Genomic DNA, 6234 nt, shown 5'->3' on the forward strand with positions numbered 1-6234 from the left:
TGTCTTTTGAAATTCGTCCATTTACCCAGTTCAGTTTTTGCTTCTGGGTGTTAGTTTTTATCCAACATGATTTAATTTTATACTGGGGATTGGGTTTAAAGCTTGCACCATGATATCTAAATAAGTTCATTAAATGCTCTAAGTTTCTCTGGTTACAAGTATAAATTCATCAGCATGGAAATAATGACATCTTAAACCTATTAAATTTAAAATATCTTTATGCTCAACCCCAGAGCTCAGATATGCCAGCCAATGATAATCAAATGCCACCCGACCACTCAAAAATTCCAGAGAAGAGAAAATGAGCTGGTTTGAGGATGCCTGCGAGGCAAATCAGGCTGTCAAAATCCTATCATTCTTGGGAGGAATTTACATAGCTCATATTAAACTCACCAGAGCGACTGGAAACCTGGAGTAATTAAATGCTGAGGAGGGAGGCAGGATGCTGGACGTGCCTTAGCCAGGAGGCCCCTGCAAAAGGAGGAGCTTCAGGAAGGGTCCCCAAGGAACCGGGGTGCCCTTGGGACTGGGGAAGCTCTGAGCTGGGAGCAGTGAAGGAGAGAGGAGCCTTGGGTGGTCAGGGTGGTGAGTGGGTGGATGGATGCCCAAGGGAGAAAGGTAGAAATCTCTCTGGCCTTAGGAAAAACCCTTGTCTTCCCACTCAGCACCCTGATTCCTCCCCCTGGGTGGGCTGACAGGGCTTTACATCCTCCTGTCCTGCTGCCTCATAGCCCAACTCCCTGCACACATCTTGCTCCTGGGTTTCAGAAAGAAAACACCCCGCTTTATTTACATAAAGAGAACTGGGAGCTACTCCCAGCCCACTGGTTTGCTCCTTTCTCCATGGCAGATGGCCCTGGCTCCAGTCACCCATGGCACAGGAGCAGGTGAGCCTTGGGCGCTGGAGACAGAAGACCATCACTGATTTGCTCAGGCATCCCTGGGCTGCAATAAATGAGGGCAGAAGCAGCTGCCCCTGTCCTAATCACTGGTCCCCAGCCCCAGAGCACAACTGCACTTCAGAGTGTTTGAAAGGTGATGGCTTTTGTTTCACAGGGGTTGGCAGCAGATAGACTCTGTCACTGCACCAGAGTCTGAGGGACCTTAATCCTCCTCTTATTGACATGACATATCGTAATGGCTTCTTTGGTTACCTATCAAGTCACTGTGTACTTAGAAAGCTTTAATCTGTAGATTATTTACTCAATAGACTGTAAAGGCTTCGCATAATAGCACATAACAGCTTCCAGCAGTTACAGCCTATTGTGTCATGGGGAGTTTGTGTTGATTCTCCCCGCACCTAAACCTAACACAAGGCATCTAAGCAGCAATGAGAAGAATAGAAACCCCTTTCCCCCACAAACCAGAGAACTGGATTGCATCCATCACCTCCCCCTTGAATCTCCTTGTGCTCCATCTCCCTTCAGTGCAAGCACTCCCTCCCTGTCCTATCCATGAATTTTCCCAACACAATTTCTCAAGGAATTCTACAAACCTTGAGATCTTTTTTTTCCACTACCCAAAGTGGCTAAAACTGGGCGGGAATCTCACAGATACTGGAGGCTGAGTGTACAATACCCACATCCCACTTGTGTTCGGCAAATATATTAAACCTACTTTCTAGCCCATCTTTCTTGCCTGGTAATGCAAGTGCAATGTTGCACCATGGTAAGAAATATTAAAAAAGGAAAACAGTATATTCAAGATTCTACATGCCAGGTTGGACATGGACATTACATGTCTAGAAGATGTGTAAATGTTGGTTGTAATAGAGAGAACTTAAAAGGCTCTAATTTTACTGTTGTTCTAGCAATGACAGTAATGACAGATCATCAGAATACTGGCCGTTCTCTGAGAAAAGGGAACCAATTTTTTAAAGGCATTTTTAATTTTCATTGTCTTTAAGATGTTCATAATTTAAAGGACATTCCCCACCAGGTGAAAATAACATTAATTTTGAGCCTAACTCCTCCAATTTGATTTGATTTGATTTAAAACATAGCTAATTAATTAAAACCACTCAACAATGCCCCTTTAATGTTTAACCAAAGAGCACACCATATTCCAGCTGAGCTGCTAAATGTTTATGTCTTATTAGCAGGCTTCCCAAAGCTTAGAGAAAAAGATTTCCATGCCAGTTCTCACTCCCATCTTTTAATTACACCTAAACAACTCAGCTCATTATAATTCTACTACAAACATTGCTCTCAAGAGCATCCAGCAGCATGCATTTAGCAGGTAGCACCAATACTTACTCCCACACCCATACTCACATGTATTTCTCCATTTTCAAGTGGCAATTCCTCAGTGGAAGATCTCAGAAAGTCCCCCTGCTCCATTTCCGGCACACTGAACACTTTGGAATTAATTGCCAACATGAAATAAATACAGTGTGAAGACGTGCACTAAAACCAAGTTATAATTAAGCAATATGGAGATTTGTCCCTTGTAATCAATAAGCTCGGGGAACTTGGAAGTATCTGGGGCTGTGGGCGGCACGGGGAAAGGGTGTGAATGGCTCTCCCTTGTGGGGTGTTGTTTCACCATCTGCTCCCCACTGTTTTCCCTGTAGAAGTTGTCCCTGCTGGCTGAAAGCTGGCTGGGTGCTGTGGTACCCCCGCAGAGCTTGCCTCTTCCAGCCACCCCCCTGCTTTTCCCCCACACCAGCACCCTGCCCACCCACACTGGCAACACCCCACACCCACAGACCCCTGCAGCTCCCACTCAGGGGTTCAAAGTGAGGAGCAGAGCCCTTGGAGCCACAATTCTGCATCTCTCTGGCTGCAGGGGCGAGAAAAGGCCAGTACTGCTCTGCTAGACAAAGGTGTGGCTGGACTTCCAGCATTTCCCGTGGTGTTTTTCCACCGTAACAGATTCCTCCCAGCTTGCAGATGGTTAGTCATGCAAAGCAGAAATAACATCGAATTCAGTGTTCAGGAGTCATCAGATTGGACCTCGCTTCTTAACTCAGCCTGGGGACTGGGGTAATAATTTGCCTGAGATTAAGGAGTAATTTTTGAAAACATAAACAACATCTTGCCTTTTTCTGTTTACAGGGTTTGATTTCATGCCTAAAAAAACAAGTTCATTGCATCATCCTGGTGGAGGGATTCTGCAAGAAAGTCTTGGCTGAGTGAGGAAAATCAGTAATGCCAGCTCAGAAGTCCTAATTTCCCCAAGTGAATTACAAGCTAAAATAATCTGGCCCAGTTACTAGCTACCATCACACCCATAAGAGTTTGGCACAGCAGCACAGAGAGAAGGCTTCATGTGAGACACCATTCTCCACCCTCTCCCTTTCCCTGTTGCTTTTCTGAACAATTCCATTAGGATTTATACTGTTGATGTGGGATTATTTCCTATACTCCTATTTCTTGTTCAAACGTATAGAAATTAATTTTCTGGTCATAATTTCAGTACCTCTGGGACATTAGCAGGCTGCAAGTAAAAATAGAACGTCATTACAGTGTCAGGTAATGCGGATGAGTGTGACTAATAACCTGAGTGTCATTGATTTAATAATCTAATAATGTCTCTGCACACTCAGCTCTCAGACTCACTGAGTGAAGATAAAGATTTAAGCCCGGCTGAAGCGGCAGATAAGAATCAGCACCTCAGCTTTAGGAATCAGAACCGATGATAAGCAACACATGGTTGGTATCCAAAAAATGAAAGCAGAGGAAGGAGCTGGCTGGTATCTGCAGCTCAGGCTGCACAGGAGGCAGATTTTCCACTCCCTGGGGTGACAGCAGCAGGAGGTCACAGTTGCCCACAGGAGACACTTGTCAAGCTCAAAGAGAGATGCTCACTGTCTAGCAAAGGTCTGGCAGCTCTCAAATAGCTGCTGGCCTGCCGACAGCTTGGTCTGTGGTTGTCTAAAATGCAAAGGAAAAGCACATTATTGTCAGATACAACAGCAGCCTGGAAAAGTCTGGTCCACAGCCTGGAAGCAGGCGGTGGAGTGAAGTGAGTGGGCTTTTGACTGGGACACAAATCTTCTGACTCAGTATAATCTGGGTTATTCATTCAGAGAAAAGCTGCCACAACAGCTACGAAGCTCCTTACAGAAAGCTGAAGAAAGGATCTCTTTCCTTTGAGAGCACCCCTTTAGCCAGGCCCATCCTCCTCCTCTTCCTCCTCTGATCAGCAGTGCCAGGTCTGGCCCCCCATACTCCTGATGGATGGTGGTAAAGGTGTTGCTTCACCCTGGCAGCCCCTGGATGAGCTGGGAGATGGATCTCACCCACAGAGTATGAAACCACACAGAAATGCCTGCTAATGAGACATGACACCAAGTTTATTATAATTTGGTTGGAACAGGGACAATCGATCTTCTCAAACTGCCTGTGAAAATCCCATTCCCCAGCAAGGCACCTCTAGGCTTGGCTGGTTTGAGCTCCATATGCTTTATTATTAATGCAGAAAAAATTTCCTGTACCTGGGACTGTGCTGGCACAACAGAGGGCAAGTGTACTTTAGGCAAAATCTTCTACTGCAGGAGCTTCAAGCCTCTTACAGTGAGGAAGGTTCTGCAAATAATTCAGCTTTTTTTTTTCAGATCATGCTCTGAAGGCCTCATCAGTCTTCCCCAACATCACTTCATCTCAAGTATATTTACTTGTTTCCAGTTAACTTCACCCAGATAACAGGAAAACTCCCTGGGGAGTTGCTATAGAAACGCCCGATGGAGACAAGGAGAGATTGGGGCAGCAGAGCCCAAAGATACTGTTAAGATTAAAGGAGATTTTAACTCCTGCTCCGTAAATATAATTTCCCTGGAAAAGTTGCAAAAATAGGAGTTAAAATGGAAAAAGTCCTGCATGGTTAGTGATGTGGTGACTGCTGATAACTCCACTCCCCCACAGAGATTCACCACCATGAAGTAGTGGAAAAGCCTTTCCAGCAATCCTCACCGAAGGTTTCATTTTCCTCAATGAGATTCTTTTTAGTCTCAAAAGGACATGTGAATCCCATCTACCAAAAGGTGGCTAAAATGTGCCCAGATCTTTTCCAGTGCCTGGTGACATTGATTACCCTTTAAGCAAAGCAGTGTCCTTCTGCATAATGGTCTGAGAAGGATTAAATGCAAGAAAGAAATAGAAGAAGTCAAGGAGCTACCTACCATTAGCAGCTATTTGAGTGTCAGGCAGTTCTGTTTCAGACGATTTACCAGTGCTTTTGTCCAAGCCATTCATTCCACAAAACACTATTACGAAAATAGATGTCATTAGAAGCACTTTTTAATACATAAAATAGTCTATCTTTTTGCAATTCAACTGTGTATTCAATTCAATTTTTCTATTAAATTCTCCTACACTTCCCAGAGTTCAGAAAGTCCCAACAATAAGAAACAGGTGTTCTGATCTTTTGCAGAAGCCAGATTTTTGGGATGGTTTGTGTCCTTTCTCTTATTTGATGCTCACACACATATATACTGAGGGTCATTGGAAATTAATTATCCCTGACTGTGAAACATAAGGAGATTCATCAAATATATTGATTTTTCTCATCTGTGTGTATATGTGTAGCTCCTTTGGCAATTAGTCCTTAACTAAACCACTGCTTCATTCCTGTGAACTAAATTTTAGTTGCAGTTTCCTTCATTGTAACTGTAAGCTTTTCTTTGCACTGTTTTTCTTCATGTGGATTCTCAGCCTGGATTTGCTGGGTATTTCTCTTACAGCCAGCAGGGTGGTTAATTAACACCAGTGCTCCATAAGCCAAAGGTAGAGCTGATGAGGGAACCTAAAGAAAACAGGATCTTCATCAGGATTGGATGTGTGCCTGCCAAAAGCTCATGGACAGACAGCCAAAAACACATGCAAAATTTTAAAACTCCTAGGGCAGGAAAAAAAACCTAGTTGATGCACACCAAACCCCTAAAAGCAATTTGGAAGGGGAAAAAACCCCATAAAAAAAAACCCTCAGTAATCTTATATAAAACACACAGGCTACAGCCAAATACCCACCTTTCATACTAATTATCATACAGGAGGTTGGCTAGACTGACTGGAATCTGTTGGGAGTTTGTGAACACGTTTATCTTAATTGCATTCATGTGGTTGTGGGGTTATTTGATTTGATCTTGAGATATCTGACACCTGATTTTTATGTGCATTTCTAACAGGTCTGAAGGATGCCCAGAGCAGGGAATGGATTGTGGCTATGTGCAGAGTTGTAGAAAATGCTCTTAAGGCCAATACAAAGTCAGGTGTTAAATTTTATAAAGAAACA

General features: G+C 43.7%; 1 long non-coding RNA gene across 1 annotated transcript; it reads right to left on the reverse strand.

Annotated features, from left to right (window-relative positions):
* Positions 1-4019: 4019 nt before the first annotated feature.
* LOC136288984 (uncharacterized) lies at positions 4020-5395 on the reverse strand. The gene is made up of 3 exons (XR_010720684.1): positions 5316-5395; positions 5123-5206; positions 4020-4275 (listed from the first exon to the last, which is right to left on the reverse strand). It is a non-coding gene; the product is annotated as an uncharacterized lncRNA (long non-coding RNA).
* Between the last annotated feature and the right edge of the window lie 839 nt (positions 5396-6234).

This window comes from Chamaea fasciata, unplaced genomic scaffold, assembly GCF_029207755.1.
Source record: "Chamaea fasciata isolate MVZ Bird 193981 ecotype frontalis unplaced genomic scaffold, bChaFas1.0.hap1 SCAF_4, whole genome shotgun sequence".
Lineage (NCBI taxonomy): Eukaryota > Metazoa > Chordata > Aves > Passeriformes > Sylviidae > Chamaea > Chamaea fasciata.